Genomic DNA, 12,621 nt, shown 5'->3' with positions numbered 1-12,621 from the left:
ACAAAGAGAACAGCAATACTTAAGGACGAGATCGAGACAGGAGGCCAGCAACATGGAGCCCGGTCGAACCCATCACAGTTCAACTGACAACAGCCAAGTCGCCAATCCCTGGTGTCACACCCCATCGTACCGGACGAAATTCACTGCGCTCCGCACAACTGAAACATAAATCAACTACGATAGCACACTTGGAATTGCACATTCATATTACATACAAGAATAAAACATAACATTACAACAGGAAAGCTCGCAATTTTTTTTTTATTTATTTATTTTTTTTTTTTTTTGCCCAAACACTACAATACAAGCGTACATAAGACTGTTCCTTGAAACGTGATAGTAAAAGGTGAGTATTATTTTAAACGGGCAAGAGTCTACCAGAACTACACTTTCATGGAATCTGATCTAGTTTTACGAGACAGTATGGTATTTCGTTACTCGTAAGCTAAGGTGCAAATTTTGGTACTTAGTCACCAAGGTTACAACAACTTTCGATATACAATCACTCAGTATTGAGCACCTCACCGGGCTTGCTTACAACCAGTTGCAGATCGCTCATCGAGTGTTAGGAAATTAAGATGGAAAGCCAAAGCCTCGTTATCATGCCACGTGTGACATAACTTTGACATATGAGACTCGTCACCGAATGCACACTGAAGACGACATTAGTTAACCATTAACAAATATAGATAACCACACAATTGCACCTGTTTAAATCAAACACACACCATATGCCCAAGCGAACAGTTAATGCCAGGCGACGCTCCGGCAAGCTCTTCTTCTCAACATGCACTGCGTGGCGAGAAAAGCCAAACACCACGCCTCGTGCCAGAATCCAAACCTTTCCGCCGTCTCCGGCCGCAGCACTCCAGTAATACCACGCGCAATGAGCATTCACACCAAGTAAAGGGCCAACCTCCCGACCCCGTTGTAACCGCAACCGACAGACAACACAGTGAGGCCTATTGCCTTTTTTCCCCCTTTATTGTATTTCGATTCCCCCTGAAGGGGGCGGGCTCGCAGCAGCTTATTACGCTGCTCGGCAGCCTACAGACTTTTTAAAACTTGAGAAAGAAGATGAAAAACAATAAAAGCAGGCGATAAAACGGTGACTGAAATTGTAAAACAGCGGAAAATTGTGGAAAGTGAAAACATAAAGCAAAGGGTTGGCAAAGCTAATAAAATACACAGAAGCAGACAGGGAACATAGTAGACACACAATTAAAAAACATGGTGACGGTCTGGCTTCTGTTCGCAAGAGATATCACACCCAGCGACAGTATGATGTCCGTTCGCAACACTTTGGAGAAGACACACAACACTGAACACCTACTGTAAACACTGTACTAAAATGTCGGCACAAAGATAACACACCATAGCCGAGGGCAGATGGGGGGGGGGGGGCTGGGCAGATGGGGGGGAAAACAAGGAGGGAGGAGAGGAAAAACGAAAGGGGGCAACCAAAGGAGAGAGAGGACTCATAAGGGGGGAGAGGGGCAGCGCAGACGCGAGAGGGAATGGGAAAAGGCAGAGGAGGGAAATGCAGAAGGAGTAGGGGCAGAGAAGGGGGGCAGAGAGAGGGTAGGTGGGGGAAAAAAAGGGAATGGAAGGAGGGGAGAGGGAGCCCAGGAAAGGGACGGAGGAAAGGAGGGGGAGTGAGGGTCAGAGTTGATAGGAGGGAGAGAGGGCATCATTCAGGAGGGGGGAGTTGATGGAAGCCACCTTGGGAAAGGAGATGGAGGGTGTAGAGATGGGGGGTAGGGAGGACACAACAGTGAAGACGAGGCAGGGGGCGGGGATGGGAGAGGAGAGGAGCAACCAGGGGGTGAGGGGGATCAAGGCGGCGGGAGGTGTAGAGTATGCAGATATGTTCGAGGAATAGGAGCAGATGGGCGAAAGGAATGAGGTCATAGAGGATACCTGTGGGGGACGGGAGGCATATACGGAAGGTGAGGCTGAGCCTGTTGCCTCAACGCTGCAGAGTTAAATAGCCGAACCCCCCCGATGAACAAAGTGAAATCGATGACAAAGATGACACTACAAGAAAGAGGTACTGGCGTAGCCGCGTGACGTACGAGGTATAACAATTACTAACTTGCCTTGGACAGCGGAGACCGCATTTGTGACATTTAAAAGCAACTGATATGATGACATTAAAGCGAAGGCTGCGTTCCTCAAATATAAGCACAGGAAAGCCTGAAATGGCTTGAAGTAAGACTGAAATAAAGTAAATGTTGAACATAGCACATTAAAATGATGAGATAGAATAAAATCATTTTAAAAATTGAAATTAGACGAACTAAGGGTGACATATATAATAACTATGTCAATCTCTTTTTACTGTCAGCGCCAGCACTGGGCGCTTTCTCTTAGTTTCGTTCTCAAGTCAATCTACTGTGCAGTCCACTGCGCTTCAGCATATACTTTGTCTAGAGCAACATTATCATACCACCGTGAGTCATGGCTGTGGTCGCAAACTTCTCTTCGCATCGCACAATGCTATGGTATAAATTATGTGTCCTTTTGGAAGTTGGAGAGATCTGGAGAGACTGAATAAGAATCTCTGACCATTCCTTCCATCGACCTGTCGTCTTCTAAAGCTGTGACCCCAGCGCACAAGACAGCTCGTCGGTCGTGGGGTCTTCTTTGGCGGAGGCTGCTATGCTGTCATCTCGAACCTGTGATTGTGCTTTTTTATGGGATGCCAATTGCCTAGGTTAGTCTCTGTATACACAGAGGGTAAGATATGTAGTACTGACAATGATAGTAGGCGACACTTCTCATTAATGTGTCCTGTTTAGTTATTATTTAAATATTCACACATTTTACGCTGTCTTGTACAACACTCGACATAGCTTTCTTAATTGTACGGTACCTTTTCCACCCAACTTCCAAAACAGAGATACGTGTCCGTCCCTCCGGAACGCCCGAAACAGAATGACTAGCACATCCGAAGTATTTCGTCTCCCAGGCGCGCCAAAGCGACCCGCAGGTGTCCGAAACACTTCGTTTGCAATATCGTTACTCTTATGTTTCTCAAAACTAGTGTAATCTGATAAACAAAAATGATAGACTCGTGGAGTAACCATGAGAGATTGTCATACTAAAAATTGGGTTAAATAGAATGAAATATATATAAGCATTTGGGCGTTTTGGCGCTTAGTACCCGAAAGTGACGACGAATCAGAAGCAAGTTCAGTACAACTGGCGGACCCTCCCACGAGACTGGTACATACTGTACCATCTTTCACTTGTGCCTCACTTCACTTTTGTACCATACGCTACGTTGCGTGTATCAAACTGCATCAAGGCGAGCTCCTAGCAAAATAAAATACTGGCGGCCACAGCCAGGAATATCACAATGGTTTGTTCCTAGTCCCGCGGAGAGGCCGATTTAATTTCCTATCACTCTTGTAATTTTACACTTTTAACGTGCCATTTTAGGCTTTCCTATACTTATATTTGACGTTTGCGGCCTTCATACAAATGGGTTTGAAAGATGACTAATGAGGTTCTGCTCTCTTCAAGGCAAGTGAATCACTGTACTTCTCACTTTTAGCTTAGATGTTCCATTTATCGATGCTAGTCAGACTCGCTAATAAACTGTTTGTAACAAGAATCTTATTACTAATTACAGATAATCGAAGATGCTCTAACAGAACGAAACGCGGGATTGTTGTTAAAACACTTTCAACATAGACTGCTTTTTATTTTTGTAACATCTGTATGAATTGCTTACTCTAAGCCAGTCTTAATCTCCGTCTACAGTTTTACCCCACACCTATCTTCATTACCAAATTAGAGATTCCTTGATGAGTAACGAAGTGTCATGTGACTTCTGCCGATTTATTTGATTTTTTTATAACAAACAATATTATGCCGATGGTAATGCGAACTCGTTCATGTAGAGTGCTAATGTGTTGTTATCCCACATAAAAACAACCTGCAATTACACTGAGTGGCACAGTGGTTTATTTATGCAGATGATCTGATGATGGCAATTTAAATGCCGAAAGCAGATTCCTATACATTATTTCGATTTGGGAAAATAAAACTTCTCTAGTAAGAAGATTACATTTTTCAGTTACATGAATGTATAAATTACCGGAGCGACAGCGTTCTTGGCCCTTGGTTATGCGATTCAGCCACTATGGGATCAAAGAAATAGCCGTAATTAAATACTTGATTCGCGTCTGCTAAACTATTTTCAAATGTGGGATCAGCTTCGCGTGACTGTAATTACTGCCAGAGCTATTATTTAACTGGCCTCTCGATGGCTCTCTAGCAGCTAAATAAATTCTGTGGTGCCCCGCTCTCGTGTAGTGCTCGGAACATTTTGAAATAAACTGATGCCCTCGCGGTACAAATCTTGCTTTGTTCCATATTAGTGCAAGCGTAGGAACCACAAGAAAAGATTGTTTGATATCTTATCACTTTCGATACTCTTTTTTCAGTTTAGGAAGGTAAAAAGGACAAAGTGTCACGTTAAAAACCGGTAGACTGTAGTTTACTTAATCCAAACTTTAGTTTTTTTATTTTTTATTTTTTTTTACTTCTGTACCGCAACCGGTAAAAATCGATTTCTTATTGGATCATTTTTCTGTCCGTCTCTCTGTCTGCCTAGTGGTTAAAAATACATTTTCTCAGGAACGGGTAGACGTGTCCAGCTAAGTTCTATGTCACATGCAAAGTCTACTATCCCTTGGCGATGTGAATAAATGGAAGCCTGTAAGTCAAATAAATCAAAAGAGACGGCCATTTATATAATTTTGATAGTCACAAACTCACTCATCAGAACCTGTACGGCACTTCCCGTTGACCCATAATGAAATTTGGCAAGAAGCAAGGTTTCAAGGTACAACTACAGGAAAAATTCGAAAATTGTTAATGTATAATTATATCACAACGAGAAAAATTTTATTTCTCATTCATTAAAGGACTGATTGTCTATCAGTCTGTCTCCTAAGACCCCTTTTTCTCAGGTATGGGTAGACGTATCACGTTGAAATTTAAATCACTTAATAAAATCTATGGTGTAAGAAGGTTAAGTATCTGACTCAATGCAATCGGAAGATACGCCCATTTATATAACATATATATTTTGATGATCACAAACACATCAAGGACTATTGAGTACTTCCCTTTGGCGTAGAATCATGAAATTTGGTAAGAAGCAGGGTTGCACAGTATAAGTAAAGAAAAAAGGCCGAACATTTTTAATTTGTAATTACCTCAGACGAATAATTTTTTTGTCATTTCTTAATCTACTGTTCGTCTCTCCGTAAACACACATTTCCTGAGGAAAGAGTATCAAGTTGAAATGTATGTCATTTACTAAGGTCTATGGTCACTTCGCAGTGTAGTAAACATAAGCTTCTTTTTTCTTTTTGGGTCATTGGTCTTCTTACTGGTTTGATGAGGGACGCCAAGAATATCTCTCCTCTGGCAATCTTTTCATCTCAGAGCAGCAATTATAATCTACGTCCTCAATTGTTTGCTGGGTATGGCACTTATATCCCGATTTCTTAAAGTGTCCCATCCGCTTGTCCTTTCTTCTTGTTAGTGTTTTCCGTATATCCATTTCCTCAAAAGCACCGATTCTCTTCCGTTCCTGTTTTATACTGTCCCCGTTTCACTACCATAAAATGCAGTGATCCGGTAGTACATTCTCAGAAATTTCTTTCTCAAATTTAACGCCAATCTTCAGAAAATCTTTGCAGTGATATTCTTTCGCCGTGAATTTTAATCCCACTCATGAATTTTTCTTTTATTTGCTTCATTGCTTCCTCAGTACATAAATTGTGCAGCAGTGGCGAAAGATTAGTCCCTGTCTTAAACCGTTCTTAATCTGAACAATTCGTTCTTGGTCTTCCAACCTTATTGTCCCCTCTTTCTTCTTGTACTTTCTGTATGCAACCCGTCTTTCCATACTGCTTACCCCTATTTTCATCAGAATTTCGAACTTCTTGCACCATTTGATATTGTCGAACGCTTTTCTCAGATCGACAAATCCTATTAACTTACCTTATTTTGTTTAGTCTAGCTTCCATTAACAACTGCAACGCCAACTGTCTTCCTGTGTTTTCCTTTCTTCTGTATATTATTCTCGTCAGCTACTTGTATTCGTGAGCTGTTAAGCTGATAGCGCGATAATTTCCGCACTTGTCGGCTCTCGCAATCTTCGAAATTGTGTGGACGACGTTACTCCGAAAGTCTGACTTGATGCCGCTAGTCCCATTCATCCTGCAGACCAACACGAATAGTTGTTGTGTTGCCCATTCTACCACTGATTTAAAAAATTCCAATGGAATTTTATCTATCTCCTTCTCCTCCTTTGATCTTAAGCGGTCCAAAGCTCGTTCAAAGCTCTTTTAAATATTTACTTTAATTTTGGATCCCCTGTCTCCTCCCTGTCGACTCCTATTCCTTCTTCTATAACAAGTTCTCCCTCTCATATACTTTCTCTATTTCATCTCCTGCTTGTGTCGTCGGCATGTATACCTGAACTGTAGTTGTCGGTGCTGGTTTGCTGTTGACTGTGATAAGAGCAAGCATATCGCTGAACAGTTCACTGTAACTCAATCTCTGCCCTACCTTCTCGTTCATAACGAATCCTGCTCGCCTTATATCATTTTCAGTAGCACTCTATATGAATGCAGTCCACCCCATGTATGTCACATTTTTTGATGCCAACTCACTCATTAAATCCTGTCGATCTGTCCCCGTTGACCTAGAAGCAAGAAATTTGACAAGAAGCAAGTTATCACAATATACGTAAAGCAAAAAACCAAAAATTGTTAATTTATAGAGATGTTACACTAAAAATATTTCTTTTATCATTTGTTATGCGATTTCTAAAACATTTTCGAAAGTCTCAGAACTCCAGGGAAAGCTACCTTACCGGTATCAGTGTCGATAACAGGCAAATATCGTCGAGATTCTCGATCCTCGAGATCGATAAATTGTCTACATACATAACTAAGTCTGAATGGAACCCTCAAAGGCGTGTCCTACCCGCACCTGACCAATTTCTTTAAAGAGATTAGCAGGTTTTATTGATACACTAACAGAATTGGGTACTGGTGTATGCCGTTGATGCCCTATACATAAAACCCGTTGCAAACACAATCCAAACAATACAAAGAAAATACTCTCTTGAATAATCGTCACCGCATTTGATACTTAATACGCAAAAAAGAGAAATAAAATAAAATGCTTGTCACTGTTTATGTTGACTGTATCTAAACTAACTTCCACATAGATAGAAATAATCACTCTAAAATCGGTGCTAACCTTACTAAACAAGGGAGCAAGATCGTTTTAGGGTTCCGTGCCATAACCTGTAAAAACGGAACTCTTATGAGATGGTTTTGTTGTTCGTCTGACTGTCTGTTCGACTGTTAAGAATCCCTTTTTCTCAGGATCATATAGACGTACATAGTAAATATTCGGGTTATAAAGTAAGGTCTACTTCTAAGACTTCTAAGTCAATGCAATCGAAACATACGCCCATTTATGTCACATATTTTGATATTCGCCAAGTATATCGTACCACAGGGTACTTCCATTTGACCTCGAATCATCAAATTTGGTAAGAAGCGAATTTTTACAGTACAGCTGAAGCAAAAGAAATCCGGTAATCGTTAGTTTGTAAATATATAACACTAAAAAATATTTTTATCCGTCAGTTTGTCCGTCAGTTTTTCTCTTGAAGAGGTCGGTAAGTTCAAATTTACGTCACATTCTAGGGTCTATGGTACCTTGAGGTTTAAAAACTTCAGGCTCCTACGTTAATGCAGTGAAAAGATAGGGACATTTAACTGACGAGCCAAAAAACAGGTACATCTGCCTAATATTGTGTAGGTCCCTGCGAGCACGCAGAGGTCGCGCAACACGACGTGGCATGAACTCAACTAATGACTGAAGTAGTGCTGTAGAGAATTGACACCATGAATCCTGCAAGGCTGTCCTTAAATCCGTAAGAGTACGAGGGGGTGGAGACTTCTTCCGAACAGCACGTCGCAAGGCATCCAAGATATGCCCATAATGTTCATGTCTGGGGAGACTGGTCGCCAGAGGAAGTGTTTAAACTCAAAGAGTCGTCCTGGAGCCACTGTGTAGGAATTCTGGACGTGTCGGGTGTCACATTGTCCTGCTGGAATGGCCCAAGTCCGTCGGAATGCACAATGGGGATGAATGGATGCAGGTGATCAGACATGATGCTTATGTACGTGTCACCTGTCATAGTCGTATCTAGACGTATCAGGGGCCTCACATCACTCCAACTGCACACGCCCCACACAATTACAGAACCTCCACCAGCTTGAACGATCCCCTGCTCCCTGGTCCATGGATCCATGAGGTTGTCGCCATACCCAAACACGTCCATCTGCTCGATACAACTTGAAACAAGACTCATCCGACCAGATGGCCTAGTATTGAAATCTGCAGTACTTTGCAGAAGGGTTGCACGTCTGTCACGTTGAACAATTCTCCTCAGTCGCCGTTGGTCCTTTTCCCGCCGCAGCGATGTCGGAGATCTGAAGTTTTACCGGATTGCTGATATTCAACGTACACTCATGAAATGATTATACCGGAAAATCCCCACTTCATCACTACCTCGGGGATGCTGTGTGCCATCGCTCGTGCGCCGACAATGACATCACGTTTAAACTCACATATTGATAACCTGACATTGTAACAACAGTAACCGATCTAATAACTGCGCCAGGCACTTGTCTTATGTAGACGTTGCCAACCGCAGCGTTGTATTCTGCCTGCCGACCGCGGCGCTGTATCCTGCCTGTTTAGATCTCTCTGTCGTTGAATACGCATGCCTATACCAGTTTTTTTGACGCTTCGTTGTACGTCACATAATTTGATACATGGAAACTCACACTTCGAATCCTATAGGTTGCTTCCGGCTGACATGGAATCATGAAATACTTTGATACTTGGAAACTCACACTTCGAAACCTATAGGACGATTCCGGCTGAAATGGAATCATGAATTTTGGCCAGCTACAAGGTTTCACAGTACAAGTAAAAATTCCTAAACATGTTCAAATGTAATTATATCACATAAAAATGTCTTTGTGCCATTACAATCACACGTCAAAAGCTTAATAGACGAACATTACTACATGCAAATATAAAATTTAAGTTGTCATATTTTAAAAAGTAAATAATAACATTTTAATAAACCTTCTCTATCTACGCATATAAACTGAAGTGCCCGGCTCGTTTGTTTTTGTGTTCGGGGCTGGTCTGAAAAACAGCTTAGAGATGTTGATACAGTCTTGGAATTCCCTGGACCGATATGTTGTCAGTAGCGATGTCGGTAACAGGTAAAAATCGCTATAATTTTGTATTCCTAGGTTGGCGTTTCTTTAGAGTGCACGAAATTCTCAGACTGCGAGTCTTACTCGCAGTTGGTCACTTTTCTTAAACGTTATTTGTATCTCCCAATGCAACTTTCAGTCTGTTGTTCAGTGTGAATCTGTCGTCTGCGTTAATGTGATTGCTTCGTTAAAGAGATGAAATAATGTTTTCCGATTTTCTTCATTGTTGCCTTTGATGCATTATTTCTGTCAAAATAGTAATAGTTTTTAACTATACATAATAACGTACGAAGATCTAATCTAGATCGGCAGATTTTCGTTCGACGAATATTGCTAAAACTACTGCCACTCCACGGTTGGAATCCGTACAAGCCCAAGAAGGTAAACAACTACAGGGTCATATAATTTTCGTAAGTTACTCGATCGATGTATCGGATCTACAGCACTCTTCTGTTCTCCTCTGCTTTGTATCGCTTATAGTCCACTACCTCGTGGTGGCGCTTGACCGTTATACAATCAATGGAAGGAAACTCAATGTTGTAGATTTTGATTGGACAACGAAGCGAAGTAGAGATGGCAGCTTGCAATTCTTGTCGACCAGACAGTGCGCCAAGCATAGGTGACGATACAATGAATAAAGATTAGACACCCAAAAACAGTCAAGACATGTAGTGATTGGCAGTGTAATCACTTCTTATGATGTGTTGCACGATCTCCAACACGGGGGAAGTCAGAACCGGTCCTTTCGCCCTTATTTGGTGCTTGTAGTAGACGAGACACTGAAATTCAATTTCGTGCTTTCTTTCCGTTTTTCGCCTTTGTGATCCACGATATTAGGCCGAAAAAGTGTTCTTCATTATATTAGGTGTAACGCAGTGCGATATCTTGAAGTCTAATGAAGAAATGAGAAGTTAGAATCGTGCCATCAAGTAACTATGCTTTCTCCTTTATGTCGATTCTAGCTGAGAAACCCAGCGTTGCCTGTATATTTATTTATTATACTCTCTTATTAATTCATCGCCTCATCTCTCTTTCCACCTCCTCTCCCCCTCTCCTTCTATCTCCTCATCCTCTCTCTCTTAGTCCACCTGTAGCCCCCCCCCCCCCCGCATATTCTCTCCACCTCCCCAGCCCCCTCACACCCACCCAATGAGAGGCTGGTGCTTTTTACCCCCACTGTATTTCATTCCATACAATGTGTGTGCCAGGTGTGGTTGAAATCGATCCTGTAGTTTAAGAGGAGATGCTGCACATACATACAAACATGCATTTTTATAACATATCCATATATATTATAAAAATTTGTGTGTGTGTGTGTGTTCCATATCTCCTCCTCAACCACTGGACCGATTTCAACCCACTGGTCGGAATGGTGCCACCTACCAATCGTCAAAATAATAGTAAACGAAAATTACATGTTTGCTGTTAACTATACAAAAATTCTGTTTTCACGTATCCATAATACGTCCGTCTCCTGCGACATCTCAAACAAAGGACCTTTGTTTATTTCGCGAATCGTAGCAGCAAGGGTTACTCACGCACGCGACACCGATTATAGCGTTCGCACTCGCAGTTGAATGTAACGGTATTTCTCCACACTTTTATCACAAAGCAACGCTTTCGGTTAGGGACCCGTCTTTTGTCCGCAGCTCGTGGTCGTGCGGTAGCGCTCACGCTTCCCACCCCCGGATTCGATTCCCGGCGGGGTCAGGGATTTTCTCTGCCTCGTGATGACTGGGTGTTGTGTGATGTCCTTAGGTTAGTTAGGTTTAAGTAGATCTAAGTTCTAGGGGACTGATGACCATAGATGTTAAGTCCCATAGTGCTCAGATCCATTTGAATTTTGAACCCGTCTTTTCCTCTCCCACGTGACGCAAACTCCCTTACATACGCAGTCTCGCTGCGTACTACAATATCATTTCTCAACTTAACAAAACGAGACATAAATATACACAGACGTATGAATACACACACGTATTTAATGAGGAGAGGGCAGGGCCGGTGGTCGGTTGAAGACACCATCCCGGAAAACGTCAGCAACGGTTTAGGGTAACTACAGAACACTTAATCATATTGGCCGCACTCAGATTTAGCCGTCAACCTCCTCAACCTGTACACTGCGCACTTAATGTACAACGCTCTGGCGTTTATGCATACTTTGAAAACGTTAGCTCTATAGTTCTTAAAACAATTATACTCTGTGGTAGTCTCTTCATGCTCTTCACTGCCCGCAACCGCACTAACTTACAGAAACTTTACGACCATGACCTTGCTTGCACACCTCCGTGCTTTCCATTTTGCCTGTCTGAAGGAACAGACTCAACAAAAATGGTTCAAATGGCTCTGAGCACTATGCGACCTAACTTCTGAGGTCATCAGTCGCCTTGAACTTAGAACTAATTAAACCTAACTAACCTAAGGACATCACACACATCCATGCCCGAGACAGGATTCGAACCTGCGACCGTAGCGGTCGCTCGCTTCCAGACTGTAGCGCCTAGATCCGCACGGCCACTCCGGCCGGCTAACAGACTCAACATTCCGTCAGGATAAATGCGATGATGAATTCAGAAAACTCGTGAAGAATTAATATTATGCATTGTCAGTCACATTTTTGTTTACTAACCAATACTATCACTTCTCTGAATAGTCTTTAAGTGCATTTATTTAAGAAGTATGCATCTATTTAGGAGGTATGCATTGACTTTTCAAATAAATATGTTGTGAAGTGGCAATAGTTCGCCCGCGAAATATTTCGTAATCCCTGAAAAATTCGTATTTGCAACATGGTATACGGATGTAGGTACCCTTGAGATAGCATGCCCTACCTATTATGTTCCAAAACACCGCCCACAAAAACGGGATTTTTGCAGGGCTCACGTCTCGGGCTCTCTTGGTGATAGGAAGATAGAGTCAAGCGTTTTGGATAGCCCTTGCACTAGGGACCATTCGTATACTCCACAAAGGAACGTCTTAGTGTCACTATCCTACAGTACAGGGTCAAACTACGAATATTACATACTTCCTCCTGTTTAGGCACTCCGTCTTCAGGCCACAAGTGGCCCATCGGGACGATCCGATCGCCGTGTCATCCTCAGTTGAGGGTGGGGATAGGAGGGGCGTGTGGTCAGCACACCGCTCTCCCGGTCGTTACGATGGTTTTCTTTCGGACCAAATCGTTTCGTTCTTCTTGCGTTTGTTGTGGACCCCGGTGGGCCTTGGGGAGCCTATGCAGGCACCGCAGGTTCATGGGCGGTTCCTTAGAGACCCCCCCCCCCCT

The sequence above is a fragment of the Schistocerca serialis genome, chromosome 2 (assembly GCF_023864345.2).
Source record: "Schistocerca serialis cubense isolate TAMUIC-IGC-003099 chromosome 2, iqSchSeri2.2, whole genome shotgun sequence".
NCBI classification, from domain to species: Eukaryota; Metazoa; Arthropoda; class Insecta; order Orthoptera; family Acrididae; genus Schistocerca; species Schistocerca serialis.
This window is presented reverse-complemented; position numbering follows the sequence as displayed.